We start from the raw sequence: 26,418 nt of genomic DNA on the forward strand, positions 1-26,418 counted from the left end.
TTCTTGTTGTGTGTAGTGTTTTCCCTTTAATTCTCCTGTTCAGGATAGAAATGGAGTACCACAAGCTGATATTCTTTGAATCCTAGAGAGCAAGTGACCTACTTACTTACTATTGTGCCTGAAATATTCAGTTAGAGTATATTTTAGGAAATACTTTTTCAGCATGAAACACGATTTTGCTCTTTTAAAAACACACACTCCAGTAGAGAAACAAGATTAGTTTTCTTGGCTGTTCTGACCCACCGTGTCAGGAGTAACTTTGGATACTGTATAACCTCTCTCCTTGGAAAGAGACAAAAATGTGAAAATCCATGGGCTTCTTTAAAGACAATTCAAAACTGTACCTTTATAGGCACATATGATAAAGATTAAGGAAAGCTTTGATTGGGTTTAGAAATTTTTAAAAATGCACAGGTTATTTGCTAGGCTCTCTAACAACTCGAAGATGTTGATCCTGGTCTTTGTAGGTTCATTGGTCAGGCTTTCTTTACTTTGTGGTCTTTCTCTTCGCAGAGTTTCAGCTTCTCTGTGAAGACAAGTACTGTGTAAACAGGATTCCGGGGTGGAATATGGGTGTAACATTTTATTTGCAAAATTGATTTCTTCTTACAAGACTTTAAAAGAAATAATACCCAGGACTAACCGAGAGGCAGAAACCTTGGGGTAGCTTTGGAGTTTTCTATGTGTGTGTTCTGCCATCTGCTGGAAAAGAATCACCAAGCTTGGAAAGCTGACTGGCAGTGTAGAAGAGGGTGTGCACTCCTGGCCCCTCTGTCCCTCTCCCAGAGCTGGGCAGAGTACGCAGCAAAGCTTATAAAATGCTGTGATGTACTTGGTTTTCTGTTGAATCACCTTAACTCACAACAAAGGTTATTGCACAGGGATTTCCCTGCCAGCCTGCTGAGCTCAGGTCTAAGTTGCTTTGGGAGACTGCATTACAACATCCTCTGGCCTCATTCTTCTGGGTACACAGTATGTTGATTCGCATTGCCTTGAAGTACTTTTTTCACTGATTTAAAGTGGAAGCAAAACAAAACATTCAATCCAAAGTAGCAGCAGAGTGGCTGCCTTCATTGGGACGTTAGTATTAGAGAGCCAACCGATCTATTCTGCGATCGTAATCTCCCTACTTTTTGGTGTTAAAATACCCTTTTACAAAATGATGGTAATAGATGAGAGTTATCAAATTAAGCATTTATTTGTAGGGCAAAAGGAAAAGTTGGCAAGTGTAAGTCAGTTTCTTAAGTCGTTAAAAGCGTTTTCTTGTCTGTGAAATTCCAAAGTCTGGGCAACTGTGGTTTGCTACTCCTTGTGGTCTCACCGTTTCCTTCATATGACAACTTGAGTAGAAAAGTAGGGTCAACAGTCCTCAGTTGTAACTTCCATATTTTCCCTGGCAAATTCTCCCTGGATTTTTCTGTGCTGTGACCCACATAGAAACACAAAAATAATAGTGTGGTAGGATGAGGATAATGTTTCTTCCGTAACTGGGTCACTGCTTTTTAGATGAAGTTTGGTCTGTAGTAAATGCTTGGCCTGGTTTCACACCCCTTTGGATCGTTTTCTTCCTCTGGAGTTCTCGATGGAATGTGACCTTCCTGGCTGGATGTGTCTGTGGGACTCTCATGGGGAAGGCTTAGATTTTTGGCAGCCAGACCCTCAAGGCAAATGAGACAGGATGTGAAGACCCAGCCTCTCTGTTTCTTCTTAAAATTTCTCAGAGGCTTATAATACTTTTGAAAGATTTTTAAGTGGAAATATGACATTTGATATCTATGATTAGTTAAAAGAGTCTAGTAACCGAAGTAATGAAACTGACTTTCTTCTTTATTAAGGGTTACACTTACAGAAGAGTATGATTTTTTTTCCAAATGTTTTGAAACCTTAATTCAAATAAAATTATAAAGATTAAAGGAAAAAAATACAAGTGGAGCTACTCTGATTGAGGCAGGTTTGGTACTTGGCTCTGTGGAACCTGAATTGAAAATTGCTAGTGTAGAAAATCTTAATTGAAATTTATTTTTGAGAAGATATTTAGTTAAGGGGGCAGATTGTTGAGATCTAAGTAGGTGGGGACTGGGAAAGTAAGTTTGTACTGAAGCCAGGGCACATGGTGTCTTCATTGGAAATAGATGTTCCCAGAGAGTAAACTTTTTTGTTTATTTATCTATTGATAACAACTGCTTCTGAACGAGCAAGGACATTCAGGATTGCAGGGTATGAATTTCATATGGACACACACACAGGCTTATGACCTAAAGGCCATGTGAAGAAGGTGGAAAAATCCTCCCCAGTTAAATTTTCATGGGCCAGATTGTTAGAAACATGTCCAAGAAGTGATTTCATAAAACTTTTGAAACTTGGCTGAAAACCCTGGCAGATCTGTATCATCTGGTAAATATTTAGGACTTTGTGTATATGATTTTCAAGGAAAGGCAATAAACTGTAAAAATTTTCAGCAAAAAACAAAACACTTGCAGGACTGTTAGCTTTTGAATCAGAATTTTTTCCCTCTCCTAGGGGTTGGAGGGGAGGAAAAGAGATCTTATTTCTGATAGAATTAGGTCAGTTTAAATTCTCTTTCATTGAAGGTGACTGGATCAACATTTATTGTGATCTGCTTGCAATATCTGGACATATGATAGCTTCATTTTTTATCACCTGGTAGTTTTTTTTTTATTCTTGTTGCCTGAAAGAGCTTATAAAATTTCGACATTATCTGCATCTTAAAATCTAAGTATACACCTCAAGAGCAATTGAAAATATGAGGTTTCCTATGCAGTAGGAGCATTAGAAAGCAGAAAGGCAGAGTTCAGAAATTGCTTCCAAAAGGGAACGATCAAATGTCAAGGCCATGTCCTAGTTTCCTCAGGTCATAGCCTTCTGTTAATGATACCATCTTATGTTTCTTTCTCACTGGGGTTCATATCCATCATCTCATTTGTCTTTCATGAATCTGTTAAGGCAAATGGCTACAGTAATCATGCACCTATTATACAATTTGGGAAAAAGGGTCATAGATGAGGAATTACTTTCCTGTCTCTCTTTTCCTCAATTCATTGTTCTATTGGTAACAAGGATAGCACCAATGTCCACCACTTACTGTTTGCCAAGCACCTTACATGTGTTATCTTCTTATTTCCTCTGAGATTGGTATATTCCTTTATTTTTTTTTCAGATGAGGAAATAGTGGCTTATAGAGATTTAAAAAGCTTTCCAGAATTTATACAGCTAGTAAGTGGCAGAAGGGGGAACTGACCCTAGGAACGATTACACCATGCTGCCTGTCTACTAGTATGCTACAGAAAAAGCAGCTTCTACAGGCCAATTGAACCCAGCTGTCTATTACAGGGCTCCCAGCCTATTTACCCTCCTCTGTATCCAGTGTCCAGAGAATCAAAGAGTTGATTTAGATCTCCCAGGAAAGCGTTCTGGAGAGGCAACAGTGTCCTGCTCTCTAGGTTAGAGTTAGCTGTCACTGGTAAGATCTCTCGAAGATGTTTTAAAACAGCATGACAAAGACGTAGTAAATGAATATATGCTCTACATAAAGTCTCAGGAAACAGCAGCTCAGTAATTGCTCATGGCCTAAGCAGGCGAGTGTAGGAGGCCTCAAACTCGACATGCCTACCCAGTGTGTAGGCAGGCGTCATCTCACAGGCTTTATTCCCATTCTCCCTCTTCCTTTTTCTATTGACTTGGGCAGAGTCCCAACTTTTCCTTACAAAAGATCAAAACTAAGACTTCTTGGCTGCCCAAATCAGGTCGTCACTAGGATTTGGCTGTCTCTCAGAAAAGACAGGCTTGGTTGGCCTAAACTTTCCTCCCTTAGCACTCCAGGAAATTCACACTCCACTGAAGGACCTTGAAACCAACAACTGTCTCCTTCATACCACAGTAATGACTTCGACTCAAAAACTGAATGTACCTGAGGTCAAGTAAATGGCAACTCTGGGGATGCTGTCCAGATTCCCCAGCTTTTAACCCATTTATCTTTCAGACCCAGGCCTGTACAAATGAAATTCTATTTGGATATCAAGTTTATTCTAAAAAAGGACTGCGTTTTGGACTGTTACAGTTTTTGAATCCTAATAGCTGCCTTTGTTACTTTTTTGATTATGAATTTTCTAGAACGAATAATTTTGTAGAACACACACACTCTAGACCCTGTTTGTGCAGAATTCACTTTAAGGGAAGATGCCTTAAATGCCTGACTTTACACTATGTTAGAAGGAGAAAAGATATCTAAACAGTCCATTTCTTTTGTCTTGGTTCTGTGAGCCAGTGAGACTTAGTTCTTCAGTTTCTCCCATGTCTCAAAAATTCAAGTATCTCAGCTGCCCACCACAACAAAATATCACAAATACTTTGGGAATTTCAGAGGAGGAAGGGTATGGTCAGAATGCTGCCTTCTTTCTCCTAACAGTCAAACAATATCTGCTCACTTTCTAATTCATTACAGAAAATCATTACCTTTCATTTTAGCCTCTGCATATTAAGAACATGATTTCTAACATTCCATTCATTACAGCAAAGGTACATATCTAGTCTCAGATGTTCGTTATAATGCTGTGTTTCCTCTTCTGCTTTCAAAGAGGGAAGAAGTGTCACTCACATCTGGCAAATGGGGAAAGGTTAAATAGATAAAATGTGACTCATCAACCAATTCAGCCCTGGGCCCAGGCAGCAGGTGATTCTTTTGATCTCTCACTAAACAGGGACTTTTACAGCAAACAGCCCTAGAGGAAGGCAGTTTAAGTAAATTGGCAGTTTTGTAAGCAGCATGCATGTAAACCAGAGGATAATCTGTTCATGCCCCAAACATCTTATAAAATAGTGGTAGAACCAGATGTACAGAAGATCCTAAACATGCAGTTTCTGCATTGCACACGTTGTCCAATCATGTAGAAGTATAGTTGGTAATATCTTGCCTATGTCTTAAATCTCAAACGGAAAAGCATGAGGGGCTCTGCATTTAGCATGTTACATATGATATCAAAGAAGCTGTATCCCTTGGCCAAGTGTATCTTGGTAAACCTGGGGAATAGGACCTCTAACCCTACAGAGCCTGGAGTGATAAGGATGGGAAACACAAAGACCCCCACTGGGTCACTGAGAACGATGGTGAGTAGGGCAACTCTTGCTCCCACCTCTTGGTTTCCATACTCATGAATTCTTCCTATTGGACACAGTGCCATATAGGTTGACTACTTACACTGCATCCTTGGTGGATGGCAGTCCATCCTCACAGAGAATTGCTTCCAAGCTGGTATTTTAGCTATACTGTCAATAGGGCATTCCACTGCTCTGTCATGCCAGTGGCTTCTTTATGGTGCAGTGTGTGATATGACCAGTGGACCCACTGCACATGCCCTTCATTGTGAAGTGGGTTCCTGGTCATATGCTATGTTTTGTAGGATTCCTCATTTGTGGAATAGGCACACTGTGATCCCTAGATAGTGGTGCTGCTTGAGGCTCTAGAGATAGTAAAGGCAACCCCATACTTAGAATGTCTGTCTGCTCCTATGAGAATGAGTCATTGGCCCTGGAATGGGTATAGTCAACCTGCCACCAAGTGGCTGGTTGGTCTCTTCAAGGAATAGTACCATATAGGGTGCTTGGCATTGATCTGTGAAGTTGGAAATTCAGAGATGGCAGTAGCTAGATTGGTCTTGGTAAGTGGCAGTAATGCTGTTGGGCCCAGGTATAGCCTTCATCTCTGCCATTGTGGGCATGTGCCCATCTGGCTAGTTCAGGGTGGTTGATGGCAAAGGCTGACTCATATCAGCTGGCCAGGTCGTTTTACCTATTAAATTGCTCAGTGCCTATTCCATGGTGGATGCTTTCTGCTGGCATTAACATGGTACAAAAATCTTCATACTTCATACTCACAACTGTATGTCCATTTACATGCATCTTTTTTTTTCTAATCTTCTGGTATCTTTTCCTTTCACATCCCTGATCAGCCAGCTCTCCCTCTAGCCTTGACAGTCACTGCAGTAATTTTGTTCTCCTGGCTTCTGTGCTGCCACCTTGGCTCTGTTGTTTTGGGACCCCATCAATGTCATTACTATCAATAAGCCAAACTCTGTGACTACCTGTCCTACCACAGGCTCTGGCTTGCAGAGGAGAGCTGCTACTGAAGTTCATAGGGATACTGGTTCTCCTCTCACTAGCAAATTCCTAATGGCCTTAGTAAATGAAGTGACTGCTGGCTCTCCTATGAAGTATAATCCTCTGGCAGATCACTGGTGTCACATAATGCATCCATTCTAGTATGCCTGCTTCCCCCAGCTTCTTTGTCCCTTCTTCTAGTGCTTACTTTTGCAACTCATGCATTTCCACTTTCCTTAGTGTAGGCCATAGTTTTCTCCAGGCTTCTAGGAGCCTCCTAACAGCAAGTTTGCTCCTTCACTAGGGTCCTTGCCAGAGTGTGAAATCCCTTGTCTCAAGAGAGTGCCCCAGATCTGTTTATTCTTGCTTGTACAATTTTATATTCCTCTTCCCTTGGTTAAGCACTCTTACAATCCAGCTGCAGAGGTCCTTCTCTGAACTGCTGGGACATGCTAATTTTGCAGCTTTCTTTCCTCTCTTATCAGCCTTAGCATGTCACCACAGATTATACTGGAATTTATCCCTAATTATCAGTTTGGCAGCCAGGGGACAAGTAGGATCACTCTTGAAGGTGACATGTATTTTTTGTAGCTGAGAGGCCTTTGTAGTATCTTCCTTCGTGGGAGGATGTGCTAGCTTCTAACAAGGAGTGGTGGGCCACTTCTGCAGGCGCTGAAGGTTTAAGGCAAGCCTGTAGAGCCATAAGCCTCTGGGGCTTCAACCCAGAGACCCCCATATGGGTCCCAGGTTTTTCCACTTGGGACTTTTGCATAGTAGACCTGCCTTGTGTAAGCATTTAAATGTTTCCGTAGGTTTGGACTCTTCAGCCATGGGTTTGCTCCTCAGTTGTGCCTACTCTCCCAGTATGGGAGAGAAGGGTCTCTTTGTAAACTACTGAAAAGGTTTTCTGATTGTTATGTTTAGTCTTTGTTAGTAGGTGCTCTCAAGTTCTTCATTATCCCTCTGCAGGACAATACAACTTAGTAATAACCAGCTGACTCCACTGTCCTTTTATACATTGTTCTCCCTTATCTTTCAAATGCCTGCATCTTGCAAGGGCATTCCCCTCCACTGGGATGTGATCCCACATCGCTACCAGTAAAATCTTCAGCAGCTGGCCCACCATGTTGTGCCAGGGACTATCCATGCCTCATACACCACTTGGGGTATGCTGTTCTTTGCCACATGAGGGGTGGATGATCCAATCCAAAAACCTCACCCTACTGCCTGCTTTCTTTAGCCCCTCCTGCTACCGATTGTGTCAGTTCTTGTTCTCTGGATGTAGATGCCAAGATAGAATTAGAAGTTCAAGGGATTTATAAGGGGGATCTGTTTGCTTCAGCCTCTTTCAGCAGAGCAGTAAGGAGGATCTTGCTTATTATAAGTCCGATGATGTCTCTCCTCAGTTCAAAAATCATCCAGAGGATTTCTGTTTTAGAGTAAAAGCCACAGTTTTTGCACAGGCTCACGTTACGTGTGCTCTCCCTTTGCTAGCTCTGCACTAGGTGCCTACCTTAGTCTTCAAGCAGGCCAGGCTCTCTCCCATATCAACAACTTTGCTAAAGCTGTTTCCTCAGACTGCCTTTCTCTCAGGAGGCAACCCACATGGCTCATTCTCTCACTTCTTCCAAGTCTTTGTTCATTTGTCACCTTAAGGAAGCCTACCCTGACCACCTTGCTTAAAATCACGATTACTCCCTCCGCATACCTGATCCCCTTTAACCTGCTCTGTTTTGTTCTTTTTCCATAGCATTTAACACCTAACATAGGATATAGATTATTTTAATTATTTATTACCTGTCTCCCTCCACTAGAATGTCAGGTATAAGGGAAAAGAATTTTTGTTTTATTCTCTGATGTATCCCAAGCAATATAACAGTGCCTAATACTGGCACATCCTAGAAGATGCTTCATGTTTGCTGGGTAAAGGAATGGGCTTTCCAGGATAGGAAACAGAACAGAGTACTAAACCCTACAGCCTGGTAGCATAACACATCCCTCCACAATTTAATATCTGATTTGAATTTGTACTCGGAGCTGACCAATATTCATCCGCCTAAGATACATCAAAAGCATCTTGTTTCAGGTACAGGATCTAAAAGGAATCATGTTTGGTCCGAGCATTCAAAGGTTCAGAGTCTAGTGGCTGGAGGCAGGCAAATGTGTGCCATAGATTATCTTTTTGTCACCTCTTTCTTGCTTTTTTTTTTTAATATAGCAGAAATAAGGCAAGAGGTACTTGTGAGGGATAACAGCCAGGTAGATTTATCTTGCCTCATATAATCTAAGCAGGCTTTCTTTGAGGGGAGGTTGAATCTTATTTCAGGTGTCAGGTGTCACAGGGGAGTTAAAATCTTCCCTCCCCCACTATGTCCAATCAAACAGCCTAGATTTCACATGAAGAAGATGTCATTATCTGGCATATAATGATTAAACTATTTAAAAACGCAGACATTTCTGTTAATAAAAATTATGGTCATTATGCAAGTTTCTGACTAATCTTAATGACCTCCAGGCCAGTTTCATGAAAACTTATAAATAAAAAGTGCTGCTGGAAGTATTATGCAAAAAAGAAACCTCTAAACATGATTCAATTAAGTATGGTGAATGCAGTGAAAGATAAAAATAAACTAGTAACCTGATCCTAATCTTAGGTAAAAAATAGGTGCTTGTAGTCCTACTCAAGTTCTTAATTTTCTGAAATTTCTTTTCATGATCTGTCAAAAGGTAAAACATTTAAGAAGCATATGTTTGATTTTTATTTATTTATTTATATTGAGGTATAGTTAGTTTACAGTATTAGTTTCAACAACAATGATTTAAAATTTTAAAGAATTTTTAATAAACCAAATTTTGAGAAGCTTTGCATTTTAATTAAATTATTTTTCTTGAAAAAAGTTTAATAGTTTTTTATGTTTTATGTTTGATGTCACTTAAAAATCTTGTTTTACCTCAAGGAAAAAGCTGTATTTTTGGGTGCAAGTCTATTTTTCTATTCATCATTTCCTCGTTTAGCCAATGTTTGTTGAGTGACTACTCTTCTTTGTAATCCAGGCTAGCATATAGTAGTCTTTTAATTTTATGGAAATCAGAGTTCTCAGATCTTTCCTGAACAGGGCAAATATATATCACTCCTCAGTTCAAAAATCATCCAGAAGATTTCTATTTTAGAGTAAAAGCCAAAGTCTTTATACAGGCCCACATTACATGTGCTCTCTTGTTTATAAAGAACTGTTTACCTTGTATTATAAAGAATATAAAGAATTATCTACCTTGTATTAATTGCAGTGACTTTAAGGGAGATAGTTTTTATACCTCTTTTGGCTTAAAATTCTTTGCCTGCAAGGGGGAAAAAGCCTTGTACATAGCTGAATGAGGCAAAGAGTAAACAATGCCAGAACTTCAAGGTTTAAGAAAAACACCTGTATTTCCATCTCTAAATGACAATTATTATTTGCTTTAAAATATCAGTTTCTCCATTTGTATTAATTTCTATTTTTTCCCCAGAAGAACTACTACTTTCTCCCTTAATGTGATAATTTTCACTCATGTCGTTTCCCTCTCTTCAAGATAATTTCTCAAAACTTTTTCTTCATATATATTTTCTTCTCTTATCATTTTGTAACATTTCCACATTTTCTATTTTCTAACTAGCTTTTAAAAATCTCTAGAAACTCACCTCAAAATTTCCTTGAGTAAATCAAGTTATTCTCAGATTATTCCCCTAGTCCCTTCCCTTTTTATTTTTTTTTCTTCTTTGGCCTTTTTCTTCAAAGATACCATCCTATTTTTACTTTTCTTTCTTCTGAAATGTAGTTAGCCTATTTCTTTAATGAAATTTTTTTGGATCTCATGGATTTTCTGGATTTGAGAAATCTTTCAATAGATTTCAGAGAGCTGTCCCATTTATAGTATGTGCCTAAGAAAGATATTCTTTACTCTGGAAACTTTCTTCTTTCGCATTTCTGGATGTTTCCTTTATTTTAGTTCTATCTTGTTCTCCTTTCATTTTTTTTTTTGTCTTCTTCCTGGAAGACACAAAACTTGTCTCTTTCTGAATTATCTTTGATTTATTGATAGAGTGATTTCAAGACAAAATGTCAGATTTTTCCCTTTATTCCAGGAAGATGTTCCCAACATCTCTTCCTGTCTGAGTCTCTGGTAGGTTCATTTTCATAAATGCCATTTTCTACTTTTCCTTTAAGAGTGTATACACAGCCACTTCTGTGATTTTCCAAAATTTGCCTCTTTTAGGGGCAGGTGGCTTATTCCATATTCTCATGTTAAGCACATTTATTTAAGTACCACATTCAAAATGTTAAAACCAAGTGGTCTTAAATTGTTTACTTTTGCTTCATTAGTTTATCTGAATTAAACAACTTACCTTCTTCTAGTTAAATTCAGTCTCTTAGGCTTTCCCAAATGTTTGATTAAAATTTTTTCTCGAGGTCCTTTTCCAGCCTTTAGCACACCAAGACACTACAATTGTATCTTTGGAATTCTCTTCTGTAGCTAAGTTGAGGGCTTTGGTGGTGTATCTTTTCCGTGAAAGGCCAGTCCAGTTTCAGATTCCTCAGTTTCAACTTTAATAAAAATTGTTCCAAAACACAAGTACTACCTCCCTTCCTCTCTCCTTCTTTCCTCCTGTTGGTTAGATGCAGGAGTTGTCTGCTCATTCTGATACCTGCTTGACTGAAAAAAACAGTTCTTGGGAATAGAAGGTTTTATTCAACATAATGCTTAGGTGTCAAATTATCAATCAAAATATGACCAAAAACCATAATATTCCATCTTCTCATGTTCTTTGCCTTTTCTGCCGTATTAGGCTTTATCTGTTAGTATTCTTTTTATTCCTGAAAACTGGCTTGAGAGTCCCTCACAAGAAAGCATTCATCTTACTACTTTTTGAAGTGTGAATCAACTTGTCTCCATTTCAAAAGGATCTTTTCTCCTCACTTTGAGTGATAAACGTTCAAGAAAAATAATTTCTCTGCACATTAAGAAGTTACCTTTAGAAATGTAAATCAAAACCACAGTGAGATGCCACTTCACATCCACTGGGATGGCCTAGGGCGGTGGGAGGGGGCTGGGTCAGGGGTGACCCAAGGATGGATAATAGCTGCTAATGGGTATGGGGCTTCTTTTTGGGATGATGAAAATGTTCTAAAACTGCGATGATAGTTCTTCATATCTGAATATACTAAAAGCCATTGAATTGTACATTTTAAATGAGTGTACTGTATGGCATGTGAATTATATCTCAATAAAATTATCAAGAGAAAAAATTTAAAAACATATTTACTTTCCAGTGATCAATACCATTTCCTCATGAAATACTTACATATGAGAAATGTTCTTGTGTCTCCTCGACTTAAAATTTTCCCTTTCTCTCAGAAGTGCAGATTCATTCCTCTGACTAATAATTGCATCTGATAGAATCTGTTGGTGTTTTTGCTTCTTCCTTTATTAGCCAAAATACTTCCCATTTAAAGAAAATCCTTCCCTCAGCAACGTCTGGGGTTTCCTGAGGTATGATTCATAAAGGAAAGGCAGGAAAGGTACTTGATTCTTTCCTTTTATTCATCAGCTATAAAGATATGAAGTGGTTCCCTAGCATACAGTGATGACCAGTACTTTTTTAGGATCTTTCTGAACTTACGGATTTAAACACATGGGATATATTCTAATCCGTTGCAGGTGTTATCCTTACTGATGCCTAAATTTTCCCATATTGGGCCAGTAGGAGCATTCAGTTTGATTCCTGGATACAACTCCAGCAGTGTTCGATGATTTCTTTATTTTTTGGTGTAACAAGTTGCTCTTGGTTCATCTTTTACATTTTCTGTTCCAGACATGACTCTACTGTTTCTCCAAGTAGTCCTGAGGTACATTAGAGACCACTATTTGGATTCTACAGGTGCTTATTGCTTCTGGTTTGGTCATTATTTCTAAGTCTTTTCAGTAGACAGATACAGGAAATATTTTTTAACATAAAAGAAATTATGAATTCATACTGGTACTTCTAATTAAAAAAACAGGGTTTTTACTTAATTTCATTGATCTTAATCCATGCCTTTCTTCTACATCGAAATGTCTGTTCTTAACACCAATATAATTACTCATTTTCCTTGTCTCACACTAAACATACAGTAGTCCACGAGTAGCATTAGTAATATGATTAGTTGAAAATGTTTTAAATTGTTTGAATTTGTAATGAGGGTATATTGCCAAAAGAATGAATGACAAGACGTATTACTGTGTTTTAAAGTCACTTGGAATGATTTATTTCTGGTGGTTATACCACTAACTAGACACACATGTAGGTTCTTTTTTTTTTTTTAGGATTTTTTTATTAAGGTGTAATTTAAATACTGTAAAATTTAGCTTATCTTTTTAAATGTGTAGTTCTGCATGTTTTAACAAAATCATAAAATCATGTACCCTACACTTAAACCAAGATATGAAACAGTCCCATAATCCCCCCAAATTGCACCAAGCCCCTTTATGGTCAGCCCTCACTCCAGTTTTCAGCAATTAGGAATCTGTTTTTCATCCCTGTACTTTTTAATGTCATGTAAATGGAATCATACATTATATAGCTTTTTGAGTATGGACTCAACATAAAGTATTGCTTTTTAAAATTTAGTTTTGTTTTATAATCATATAAAATATTTACATGATTCCACAGTCAAATCAACAAAAGTATATGCAAAGAAATCTAGCTTTTACCCTGTCTTCTTCACTTTATGTGTTTCCTCCCTCTGTAGATAGCCATTTTCAATTTTTTGATATCTGTCTTTGTACCTATCTCATGTTTTCTTCTCCCTTCTTAAACAGTTGATGTACTATGCACACTTTGCTCAGGTGTGGCATTTTAGTTTAAATTAATTTCAAGGACTCAGAATTAAAAGAGCTTAAAGATAATAATGTATTTGAGTAGTCTCTAGTTTTAAATTGGAATTGTAGGTTTGATAAAAAAAGTAATAAATCACCATTTTTTTCTTCCCCCCGTTCTTACCCTCAAATGTTGTTATGAGCCGGTGCCAATGATGTGTCTGCTGTTATGGATGGGAGGGTTGTGTTTGTGCTACAGTTTGGTTGGCTAGGATTTCCTGAGCCCTCAATGTCAAAGTGGGCTTTGGGCAAGCTTATGCAGCAAAGAGCAACAGTGATTACTGAGTACCTACTTGTGCCAGGCATATTCAAGATCTGGGGGATTAGGCTGGGAACAAGTCACTTTCCCTAACCTCATGATCTTCTAGTTCTCTGAGAAAGGAAGGCAAAGGGTGAGGAGTGTTTACCATGTGTAAGAAATGGAGAAACTGGGGCTTCTTACTTCCTGGTGCAGTGGCCAAAGCTTGCCACAAAAGTAGCCAGCTGAGGCAGCCACTTACCTTAAGGCCCTCTTTTGCCTTCATGTATTTCAGGACCAAGCCTGATCTGGGGACTGAAATTTCCATATCTGCAAAAGTCTTTCCTTTGGGCTACCATTATCTTCAGAAACATTTGTTTAAATGTATAAGGAAGGGGCAGCACATTAATATATTAGATCTCCTTCCATTCTTGCCCAGTGCCTTTAATAGATTTCTAGAAGGTGGAAGGGTCCCAGGGACTATTAATAAGAAGGATATGGGGAGGATAGCCAGGGGTCAGATTATAACAGAGCTTAGGTAGCTAATGTACAGAATGACAGATAATCAAAATGATCTCGATAGGTGGGGAGGATGGGCCTGGGATCAACAGTATGAAATAATATATGGGTAAAAGTAAGATTTTGATTCTTCATCACAGAGCTAAACATACACACCTGGCCCAGGAGTTAGAAAAGCTGAAGAAAGAGCCAGCGGGAAAAATAAAGCAAGTTGCATGCCCAACTGCTGCCTCATGGCAACAAGGTGAGCCAGCAAGTATAAGCAGCAACCTATGTGAGCTGCAAAATGGCTGCTGCATCATTTCTGCCCATCAGATCTCCCACAGGAATCTTTCTTGTGGCCGACCCTCATCAGAAATATATAGCAAAGGGAATTCTGGGAAATTTAGTTCAGCTTAGCTGAATTGACACATTAAAAAGCCACCACAGATATGTACTGTTGTGATTCTGTGGTGGCAAGTGAGACTCCAGCGAAGATTAGCTAAGGAAAAAACAACTTGCAAGAGAATACGAGTGACTGATGTAATCCTGAGCAAGAAATGTAGCCAGGCCTCTGGAGGGCCTAGAATCAGGTACAGCATACCATCCTAACACTTTCATTGCTGCCCCTTGGCATGGCTGCTTCATTCTCACCATACCTGTTTCCTCTGTTCCTTTGACCTACCTGTCAAGTACATGATGGCCAGCCCGCAGGTTCCAAGCCACATTCATGGTAACTGGATGAGGCATCTCAAGAGTTTAAGCCAATCTGTCTCTCTGTCTTTTCCCTTCCTCTTTCACTATTTCAGTTCAGATATTGGTAAAAGGACTGTGGTCCAGCTTAGACTTCATGCCTGTTCTTGGTCCATTCAGGGTAACAGAGTCACGCTATATGAAGTGGCTTCAGGTCTGGGACCCCCCTCCCCCACTGTGAGGGAAACAGGCAGTTAAAGAGAGTTGACTCAGGGAGTCTCTAGAATTTGTTATCAGCCAGATTTGTTCTAAAATTGGTTCCTAAGCAAAGTGTGATGCCACAGGAGATGTCTAGAGTGCTCTGTGGTTCTGACTACCGCAGTGCATCTTTGTTTTCCCATTTTCTAGTCTTTTCCCTTTTTCCCCTTGGGGTGCTCAGAGCTCTGATACCCTAGTCCCTCTAGGCCTAGGAAAGGAATTAATGTGCGACCTCCTCACTCCCATTCCGAACTAGAACTGTATGCATTTTAAAAGAGAAATAGGAAAGGGCAATGTAGCATTTAATCTAAGGGAATTAAGGGTAATATCTGGACCCAAAACAACAACAACAAAACCCAGCCAACCAACAAAACTCCAAAACCTTCGTAGTAACTAGCCACTTATTTTGATTCTGACTCAGACAAGCATTGGATTTTGGAGAAACCAAAAGAGCAAAACAAGGCATGGAGACTGGGCCAGCAAGAAATCAGCATTGTCATTTGGTTTAGTCCAGATGGCAGTCCTGAAAAGGGTCCTAACACTGAGGCAAATACAAAGATACTATTCAGCCTCATCACCACCAAATACTACTTGTTAAGCAATTCATTGTTTTGTCTTTACTGGAGGATTACAAGAAATGATAAATAGCTAGAAATGATATGACCACTGGCTTTAAGCCACCTGAGGAGTAACAGAATAAATACTGTTACTCCCTGTGAGTTGTGGAAAGACTAGGATGAGAAGAACCAATTGTATTACATGAACACTAAGTACATATTAGTGATAATTAGGCTACTAGTGTTTTCAGGCCTGCTTCCACAGGCTGGAAGTGCCTCTCAAAGCATTACCAACATAGGCAAGCTGTGAAGTAGATAAATTTTGCAGTCTATTTCCTAAACCTCCAAACCCACCTCACTCAGTCATTCAACAGGTATCTATCAAGTGCCTACTGTATAGCAGGCATTGTACTACTCTCTAAAACTCTCACTTGAAAAATAAATCAGTAAAGCCTTAGATTTAGAAGGGATTTTAGGGGAGAACTGGGACCTACGCTCTCTAGGACTCTCTTCCAGTGACATCAAGTGCTCTACATTCAAAGGCAACAGCCTCCAGCAGTGATTATCTCTGAATGATTAAAAAGCTCTTCCATGTACTGTGATGAAGCTTGATTTCCCTGTTTCTACCCATGGGTTCTAATCTGTCCCTTGGAGAGCAGAGTCTCATTCCTGCTTACACATCCCAGCCTCATAAGGTTTGCAGACTTCCTTCAGGTGTCCTCTAAGGTGAGCATCCTCAATGTTCTTGGCTGTTCCTGTGATGTCACATGAGCACTCTAGTTGCAAGTGTTCCTCTTCAAACATGATGCTCAGAACAGAACACAGCAATCCCTAAGTGCAGAGTTTAGTAGGAGTGTTACACTGGGCTAGTACTGGGCTCTGCATTTTGCTTTAGTGATTTTTTTTACTGAGTTTGAGTTAACTAAAACTCCAGGGGGATTGGTTCTCTCCTACCTTCTACTTGGGCCATTGATTTCTTGAATTCAGGTATATTAGTGTTGTAGTAAAAGAGGGCTCTGTAAGTTTCTTATAGCTCTTACTAGCACAAATTTGTTATCTTTCAGTTCTGTAGGTCACATGTCCCATGTGAGTCTTACTTGGCTGCAATCAAGATGTTGGCAGGGCTGCTTTCCTTTCTGGAGGCTCAGGGGAGAATCCATTTCCCTGCCTTTCGAACAACTAGAGGCTGTTCACTCTTCATGGATTGAGGTCCCCTTCCTCCATCTTCAAAGTTAGCAATGTTGCATCCCAGGGCCTTTTTTCCATAGTCACATCTCCCTCTGACTCTCCTCTTCTGCCTCCCTCTATCATTTTTAAGGACTCTTGTGATTGCGTTGGGCCCACCAGGATAAACCAGGATCTGTTTTAAGGATTAACAATTTTAATTCTGTCTGCAACCTTAATTCCCCTTTGCCATGTAACTTAACATATTTTCAGGTTCTGAGGATTAGGATATGGACATATTGGGAAGCCATTATTCTGCCTACCATAAGGGCTATATTAGCTCCAGAAACCATCTCCTCATGAAACAACATCCAAAGACTATGAAAGGGTCATCTTGTCTTCATGTCTCCTTTTCAGAAGGATAGGGAGATTTCCTAAAATCTCTCTGCCCCCTGATCAACTTACTGGCCAGAATTATGCCACATGCCTGTTCCTAACCCAATCATTGGCAAGGAAAAGAAATTATCATGATTGGCTTGGGCTAATCAAGATGGGTCCCCTGGCTGAGGAGGGCCCAGCCTCCCAGGAGGCAAGTAGGCCTCTGACACCTGAATCAAATTGGGTTTCTGCTTACAAGAAAGAGATGAAAAATGCTTTTGGGTATTCTTTATCCTATAATGTCACCATGATAATGGCTTTTAATTATGACCTAGTTAACTGAAGAGGGGAGAAAGAAACAGAGGGAAGGAGGTTTTAAAATTATTTTTGCCTTTTCCTTTTTATGTTGAAGACAGCAAAAAGATTTGAGATATCCAGAGAAAAGAAAGAAAAGTATCATTATGTTTAAAGTATACGGGTGTATATCGGTCAGGGTTTGTTAGATATACATATTCCCAGCTCCTACAATTATACAAGGTCTCATCCCTGTAACAGATCCCTTTATATATGTGTGTACACACACACACACAATGTATCTGTGTACACACACAGACACACACGCAGAGATTTATTGCAGGGATGTGACCTTAGGTAACTGTGGGAGCTGGTCAGGCAGTCTCTGTAAAGCTTTCGTCTTCACGTTTGATGTTGGAGCCTGTGGACACAGAGCAGACGGGAGGGAAGATGGCTGTAAAGTAGCAAGTACAGGAGAGCAAGAACAAACTCGAACCATATGCATAAGTGGGATCCCACAAGGATGGACTGAACCTGTTCGAATTCTCATTGCCTTGCCTCTGATCTTTCTGTAACATGCATTGAATCTTACTCGGATTCCAGCATTTAATCTACTCAGGATTTGTTGCTACTTCTGGCTTTCTTTCCCTTAATTTGAACTTTTTCCCATTTTGGAACTCTGGGAAATTTAAAGGTTACAATAGGTAGTGTCATTGATTAGAGGCCTGCACTTGAAGGGCTTCATTTTCTGGCAGCAGAATGGGGAGAAGGGAAAGGGTTACTTTAACAATTTATGTTTCAGGTGTTATGTCAGGTGGTTCCCTTTGTTTATCTTTCCTTTGCTGAGCTTATGAGTGATTTAGAAACAAACTCTCTAAGACATTTGTTTCTCTTCAATAAACAGGAGCCATATATTATCCTTTAACAATTGTGGTTACAGTCCATTTTAGCTTTGGCATTGCTTTTTAGTCACAGGGTTGAAAGATTATAGTTAGAATATCAAAACTCTTATTCTCTAAATTCCCTTGGTTGATAAATGTCAATTACAGTATTTAATGCTAAGTGGCTGTATACTTTATTGGGAGTAATGGTCTCATAAGATAAATGTTAGCAAAAAATGTAAAATTATGCTTTGTAATGTTATTAACTGTAGTCATTTGTTTATTAATAACAGTACCATGTATAGCTTAGGAAGCATTTTGCATAAATCATTCGTGTTTGAATTAAAGGGAAGATAGTCAAATTTATCGAATTCCCCAGGAATTGTCTGGTGCATGCTATGTGTTCTCATCTCACTAATTCACACCACAACCCTGTGGGGTGTAGCTGCATGTACAATGGAGGAAACCATGCCTTAGAGTAGTCACTTATTTGTCTCTAGTTTCCTGAATTGTAAATGGTGGAGCCAGGATTTGAACACAGTTCTGTATGAGTCCAAAGCCCATTTTCGCTGTTGTTATTTAATTTAAAATATTAAGATTTATCCTAGTAAGCTTAGGTTTCCTTAGTAAAGTTTGTTATAGATGTATGATAAGATAATACACTTGCACACACTGATTTAAAATTAAAACAGCAGGGTATGTGTATGTGTGTATATACTTACACATATGCTCATGTACACTCATTACTCATACACTTTCCTATTAAGTAGAAGGATTATATAATCTGATTCTACATTAAGAATAATAATTCTACATTAAAAGGGTATGGTGGTAAAACAGTACTTTTCTTTCTCTTTTCTTTTCCTTTTTTAAAAAGGAATTACTTGTAAGGAGTGTGTTTACATACATAACTATTATACTGGCTTTTTATGCTAATATTAATGTCTGATGATGGCATTCAAAATGCCCTTCTCTTTATTAATCCACTTAACTATTGCAACAAACCATAATTATCAGCATTCTCATATAATTCTTTTTTTTTTCTATTTGCTTTAGTTTTATTATTTTTTTTATCATAACATTTTGTGTATATTTCCCTGTGCTATACAGTGTAATCTTGTTTATCTATTCTACAATTTTGAAATCCCAGTCTATCCCTTCCCAACCAACCCCCCCCTCCCCCGGTAACCACAAGTCTGTATTCTCTGTCCATGAGTCTATTTCTGTCCTGTATTTATGCTTTGTTTTTGTTTGTTTGTTTGTTTTTGTTTTTTAGATTCCACATATGAGCGATCTCATATGGTATTTTTCTTTCTCTTTCTGGCTTACTTCACTTAGAATGACATTCTCTAGGAGCATCCATGTTGCTGCAAATGGCATTATGTTGTCGGTTTTTATGGGTGAGTAGTATTCCATTGTATAAATATACCACATCTTCTTTATCCAGTCACCTGTTGATGGACATTTAGGTTGTTTCCATGTTTTGGCTATTGTAAATAGTGCTGCTATGAACATTGGGGTGCAGGTGTCATCCTGAAGTAGATTTCCTTCTGGGTACAAGCCCAGGAGTGGGATTCCTGGGTCATATGGTAAGTCTATTCCTAGTCTTTTGAGGAATCTCCACACTGTTTTCCCTAGTGGCTGCACCAAACTGCATTCCCACCAGCAGTGTAGGAGGGTTCCCCTTTCTCCACAGCCTCTCCAGCATTTGTCATTTTTGGATTTTTGAATAACGGCCATTCTGACTGGTGTGAGGTGATACCTCATTGTAGTTTTGATTTGCATTTCTCTGATAATTAGTGATATTGAGCATTTTTTCATGTGCTTTTTGATCATTTGTATGTCTTCCTTGGAGAATTGCTTGTTTAGGTCTTCTGCCCATTTTTGGATTGGGTTGTTTATTTTTTTCTTATTGAGTCGTATGAGCTGCTTATATATTTTGGAGATCAAGCCTTTGTCGGTTTCACTTGCAAAAATTTTCTCCCATTCCGTAAGTTGTCTTTTTGTTTTACTTCTGGTTTCCTTTGCTCTGCAGAAGCTTGTAAGTTTCATTAGGTCCCATTTGTTTATTCTTGCTTTTATTTCTTCTAGGAGAAAATTTTTAAAATGTATGTCAGATAATGTTTTGCCTATGTTTTCCTCTAGGAGGTTTATTGTATCTTGTCTTATGTTTAAGTCTTTAATCCATTTTGAGTTGATTTTTGTATATGGTGTAAGGGTGTGTTCTAGCTTCATTGTTTTACATGCTACTGTCCAGTTTTCCCAACACCATTTGCTGAAGAGACTGTCTTTATTCCATTGTATATTCTTGCCTCCTTTGTCGAAGATGAGTTGACCAGAAGTTTGTGGGTTCATTTCTGGGCTCTCTATTCTGTTCCATTGGTCTATATGTCTGTTTTGGTACAAATACCATGCTGTCTTGATGACTGTAGCTCTATAGTATTGTCTGAAGTCTGGGAGAGTTATTCCTCCAGCCTCTTTCTTTCTCTTCAGTAATGCTTTGGCAATTCTAGGTCTTTGATGGTTCCATATAAATTTTATTATGATTTGTTCTAGTTCTGTGAAATATGTCCTGGGTAGTTGGATAGGGATTGCATTAAATCTGTAGATTGCCTTGGGCAGTGTGACCATTTTAACAATATTGATTCTTCCAATCCAAGAGCATGGAATATCTTTCCATTTTTTAAAGTCTTCTTTAATTTCCTTCATCAATGGTTTATAGTTTTCTGTGTATAATTCTTTCGCCTCCTTGGTTAGATTTATTCCCAGATATTTTATTACTTTGGGTGCTATTTTAAAGGGGATTGTTTCTTTACTTTCTTTTTCTGTTGATTTATCGTTAGTGTAAAGAAAGGCAACTGATTTTTGAACATTAATTTTGTAACCTGCTACCTTGCTGAATTCTTCGATCAGCTCTAGTAGCTTTTTTGTGGACCTTTTAGGGTTTTCTATATATAGTAACATGTCGTCAGCATATAATGACACTTTTACCTCTTCTTTTCCAATTTGGATCCCTTTTATTTCTTTCTCTTGCCTGATTGCTGTGGCTAGGACTTCCAGGACTATATTGAATAGGAGTGGTGATAGTGGGCATCCTTGTCTTGTCCCAGATTTTAGTGGGAAGCTTTTGAGTTTTTCACCGTTGAGAACTATGCTGGCTATAGGTTTGTCATATATAGCTTTTATTATGTTGAGATATGTTCCCTCTATACCCACTTTGGCGAGAGTTTTTATCATAAATGGGTGTTGAATTTTATCAAATGCTTTTTCTGCATCGATTGAGATGATCATGTGGTTTTTGTCCTTTCTCTTGTTGATGTGATGTATTACATTGATTGATTTGCGTATGTTGAACCAGCCTTGTGTCCCTGGGATGAACCCCACTTGGTCATGATGAATAATCTTTTTTATGTGTTGTTGGATTCTATTTGCTAAAATTTTGGTGAGGATTTTGGCGTCTATGTTCATCAGTGATATTGGCCTATAATTCTCTTTTTTTGTAGTGTCTTTGCCTGGTTTTGGTATCAGGGTGATGGTGGCTTCATAGAATGAGTTTGGGAGTATTCCCTCCTTTTCAGTCGTCTGGAAGTTTGAGAAGGACTGGTATGAGTTCTTCTTTGTATGTTTGGTAGAATTCCCCGGTGAAGCCATCCGGTCCTGGACTTTTATTTGTAGGGAGGTTTTTAATTGCTATTTCTATTTCCTTTCTAGTGATTAGATTGTTCAAGTGTTCAGTTTCTTCTTGATTCAGTTTTGGTGGACAGTATGTTTCCAGAAACTTGTCCATCTCCTCTAGGTTATCCAGTTTGGTTCCATATAGTTTTTCATAATATTCTCGTATGATATTCTGTATTTCTATTTTGTTTGTTGTAATTTCTCCATTTTCCTTTCTTATTTTGCTAATTTGTGCTCTCTCTTTTTTCTTCTTTGTGAGTTTGGCCAGAGGTTTGTCGATTTTATTTACTTTTTCAAAAAACCAGCTTTTGGTTTGGTTGATTTTTTCTATGGTCTTGTTAATCTCTATTGTATTTAATTCCTCTCTGATCTTTATTATTTCCTTCCTTCTGCTGCTTTTTGTTCTTCTTTTTCTAATTGATTCAGGTGGTGGGTTATCTTGTTTATTTGAGATTGTTCTTTTTTGAGGAAGGCCTGTATCACTATAAACTTCCCTCTTAGCACTGCCTTTGCTGTGTCCCATAGGTTTTGAGTGGTTGTGCTTTCATTATCATTTGTCTCAAGGTATTTTTTAATTTCAGCTTTGATTTCCTCATTGATCCATTGTTTTTTCAATAACATATTGTTTAATCTCCATGCTTTTCTTTTTTTCTCCTTTGTTTCTCTGTTGTTGATTTCCAGTTTCATGGCATTGTGGTCAGTAAAGATGCTTGAGATAATTTCTATCTTCTTAAATTTGTTGAGGTTTCTTTTGTGTCCAAGTACATGATTGATCCTGGAAAATGTTCCATGTGCACTTGAAAAGAATGTATATTCTATTTTTTGGGGGTGTAAAGCTCTGAAAATATCCACCAAATCTAGTTTTTCTATTGTAGTATTTAATTTCTCTGTTGCCTTGTTTATTTTCTGTCTAGAAGATCTGTCTAGTGATGTTAATGCAGTGTTAAAATCTCCAACTATGATTGTATTCCCATCAATATCCCCCTTTATCTCTGTTAGTAATTCTTGTATGTACTTAGGTGCTCCTATATTGGGTGCATATATATTAACGAGTGTAATATCTTCATCTTGTATCACTCCTTTAATCATTATAAAATGTCCTTCTTTATCTTTCTTTATGGCCTTTGTTTTAAAGTCTATTTTGTCTGAAATCAGTACTGCAACACCTGCTTTTTTGGCTTTTCCATTTGCATGGAATATCCTTTTCCATCCTTTCACTCTCAATCTATATGTGTCCTTCTCCCTAAAGTGGGTCTCTTGTATGCAGCATATTGAAGGTTCTTGCTTTATTATCCAGTCTGTCACTCTATGTCTTTTGACTGGAGCATTTAGTCCATTAACATTTACAGTAATTAATGATAGATGTGTGTTTATTGCCATTTTGAACTTATCTTTGCAGTTGAATTGGTATATCCTCTTTGTTCCTTTCTTCTTCCTTTTGTGGTTTGGTAATTTTCCTTTGCATTATCATGGATTTTATTTAATTTTTGTGACTCCCTTGTAAATTTTTGACTTGTGGTTACCCTTTTTTGTAAATCTATTAACCTATACCCGTTTTTATTAAACTGATAATAACATGATCTCAAACCCATCCTACTGTTAAAAAAATTTAAAAAAGAAAGAAAAAAAAATTCTGTATTTCCCTGCCTCCCTCTCCCACTTTCAGTGATGTGTATGTCTTCTTTTATAATTTCGTGTTTTCTTTATTTGTAATTCATGAGTTATCACCTTTCCAGTTGTACGTTTCTCATTTCTGTAGCATCCTGCTGCTTTTCTATTTAGAATAGCCCTTTCAATATTTCTTTTAGCATGGGTTTAGTGTTGCTAAAATCCTGCAGCTTTTTTTTGTCTGTGAAACTCTTTATTTCTCCTTCTATCCTAAAGGATAGCCTTGCTGGATAAAGTATCCTAGGCTGCATCTTTTTTTCATTCAGGGCTTTGAATATATCTTGCCACTCCCTTCTGGCCTGTAGTGTTTGTGTAGAGAAATCAGCTGAGAGCCTTATGGGGGTTCCCTTGTAATTCACTCTTTGCTTTTCTCTTGCTGCCTTTAGAATCATTTCTTTATCCTTGACTCTGGCCATTTTGATTATGATATGTCTTGGTGTGGGTCTATTTGGGTTCTTCCTGTTTGGGACCCTCTGAGCTTCCTGTACTTGTATATCTGATTCCTTCTTTAAGTTTGGGAAGTTTTCAGTCATGATTTCTTCAAAAACCTTTTCAATCCCCTGTGATCCTTCTTCCCCTTCTGGGACCCCTATTATGCGAAGATTGGGATGCTTTATATTATCCCATAGGTCCCTTATGCTATTGTCATTATTTTTTATTTGCTTATCTTGTAGTTCTGAATGGGTGCTTTCTGTTGCCCTGTCTTCTAGATCACTAATTCGTTCCTCTGCATTAACTAGTCGGCTTTGCACAGCTGTTAGATCATTCCTCATCTCTGTCAATGAGTTTTCCCATTTTGCTTGGCTCTTCTTTATAACTTCAATTTCATTTTTGACATATTTTATTTCTCTAAGCATTATCTCTTTTAATTCCTTCAGCAATTTGATCATTCCTTTTTTGAAATCTTGATCTAGTAGGCTATCGATGTCTATTTCATTGAGCTTTCTTTCAGGGGATTCCTCTTGTTCTTTTAATTGGGAAAGGTTTCTCTGCTTCTTCATCTTGCTCATACCTCTCTGGCACTGTGGTTTATGGAGTATCAGTTGTCTATTTTGGATCTTAAGGATTTTATCTATCTAATGCCTATTTAGGAATAGAACTTAGGAAAAAAAAGAAAAAAGAAAAAGAGAAAAAAATAAGAGAGAAAGATTTTTAAAAGAATGGAGAAAGAGGGTTTGAAAACAGTGTATAATGAATAATAGAAGAGCGGGTTGAAGCAGAGTATTAATCGGGTGGAGACGTCCTTTTAAAACCTTTAAAAAAAAAAGGGTGGGGAGATGAATATGTGTTTGAAGCCTGTGTCTAATCAATAACAGGACATCAAAACCCAAGAGAAATAGAAATGAATGAAGAAGTAAAAATTAAGAGAGTAATTGAAAATAGAACAGGTAAAAACAGATTAAAAAACAAAACAAAAAACAAACAAAAAAAAACCAAAAAAAAAATAGGGGGTTGTCGGTGTTCTCCTGGAGTCTGTGTGCTTTTAATGTGAAGTCCTTCTGTCTTCGTCCTGTTTTGGAAGCTCAGCTTGTTTTCATAGGCCCTCAGTTGGCGCCCTCTTCTGTGCTGCTCCCAGCACCTGTCGGGAAGCAGATCGCGCCCCCTCCTAACACGGGGGTCAGATGCAGCTCTCCTCTGCTGCGGGCGGGCGGGTCACTGCCCCTCCGGATGCCGCAGTCAGATGTTGCAGACTGGCTAGGCAGGAGGGCGGGTCGTGCCCTCTCCCAGCACCTCGGGTCAGGGGTTGTGTTCCTGCCCGACAGGCGGGGGGCTGCTCTCCCCCTGCCTGCGCCGCCGGTAGCTCCGCTGCTCTGTGCGGCTGTGCGCTCTGCGCCGGCGCTCCGCCCTGGCCGGCGCTCCTCCCTGGTTGCGCTCCGCCCTGGTTGCGCTCCGCCCCGGTCGGCGCTCTGCGGGTGGGCTCGGGGAAGACCGAGGGGCATCCTCGTCCCTGCTCCGAGCCAAGACCCAGCTCCTTGATTGTCTTTGTGGAGCAAGTTCTCTGGGGGACCAGAATGGAAGGATCCTATCTGCCCCGGGCTGTAGGCCCGTCTCAGTCTGGCCCTTGAGGCTGCTAAGCCCTTCGGTGCGGACGCAGGTTTCGCCTCTGCCCCCGCCTGGGTGCTAAGCGCCGGAGAATATGGCGGCTCTGCCTGGGCCCCGCCCCTCTTCCCCTGAAAAGTTTCTGCGGGTTTTCAGAGATGGGGGTATGCACCCTTCCCCCAGAGCACATCAGCCTTGCTGTTTTATGGAGGGCCCAGGTTGTTCTGTCCTGTACACCCACAGCCACGGCGCCCAGCCCCTTGCAGTCCCCCGGAGCTGCCTCCGTGCAGCCGCCCCCGTCCTCCGCCCGGCTTGTGCAGCCTGGCCCTGCCCGCCGCTGCCGGCCCGCGTCTCAGGCTGGGTGTCGGGGGGACACTCTGTGCCCGTTTAACTTAGTTCTGTCAGACAAGAGCTGCTCTGTACAGATCCGAGCCTTGGAGGCTCCCCCTCCGTCCCGCTGGCCTCTCAGTTGGAGAGGGGAGACCCAGCGAGCGAGTGCCAGTCCTCCTTTGCCGCTCCCTCCCCGCGGGACCTGTCCCGCGCTGCTTTGCCTTTTGTTCTTTCTTTTTTCCTTTTCTCCTACCAGATTTTTGGCGTCTTTATCTTTTGAAGAGGGTGATGATCTGTTGGAGTTCCGCAGGTGCTCTGGTTGGCTGAGTGGGTCTGTAGATGTGGGTCTTGGTGTATTTGTGAGAGAGGGTGACTTACAAGCATCCTTCTACTCCGCCATCTTGCCCGGAAGTCCTCACATAATTCTTATTTCAGCTCCAGGGAACTACTTAATTCTTTGAAACATATTTCAAATTTGAAAGTGAAGAAAGGAACTGACTATCCAAATCATCTTTTCCAAAACTAGTCTATTCACTCTTGGAAATTTCCTTTCCTTCTCCTTCTCTTTGACTTTTTGTTCTGTTGCCTCCAATTTACCCAGGGTTTTGCTACAGTCAGTAGTCATTAATTTTGAATCTCACTTATAGATAGAAGATGTAAATATTTAAGGCTATGTGAATTTAAACTGCTACTTTTCAAACATATCCATAAAACATATTACTTTATTCTGTTTCCG

At 39.4% G+C, this 26,418-nt stretch overlaps 2 protein-coding genes across 5 annotated transcripts in view; both read left to right on the forward strand.

Annotated features, from left to right (window-relative positions):
- The window catches only part of LOC140696879 (uncharacterized), a 99,479-nt gene extending 73,362 nt beyond the window's left edge, over positions 1 to 26,117 (forward strand). The window contains exon 2 of the mRNA XM_072962916.1: positions 25,571 to 26,117. The gene's annotated coding sequence lies outside the window, so the exon portion shown is untranslated. The remainder of the gene's footprint in view (positions 1 to 25,570) is intronic.
- The window catches only part of AKAP6 (A-kinase anchoring protein 6), a 567,738-nt gene that overhangs the window by 23,792 nt on the left and 517,528 nt on the right, over positions 1 to 26,418 (forward strand). Inside the window, exons 3-4 of one of the 4 annotated variants that reach the window (XM_072962897.1) lie at positions 13,906 to 14,009; positions 19,246 to 19,369. The exons of the other annotated variants lie outside the window; for them this stretch is intronic. The gene's annotated coding sequence lies outside the window, so the exon portion shown is untranslated. The remainder of the gene's footprint in view (positions 1 to 13,905; positions 14,010 to 19,245; positions 19,370 to 26,418) is intronic. 4 annotated transcript variants of the gene reach the window in all.

The sequence above is a fragment of the Vicugna pacos genome, chromosome 6 (assembly GCF_048564905.1).
Source record: "Vicugna pacos chromosome 6, VicPac4, whole genome shotgun sequence".
NCBI classification, from domain to species: Eukaryota; Metazoa; Chordata; class Mammalia; order Artiodactyla; family Camelidae; genus Vicugna; species Vicugna pacos.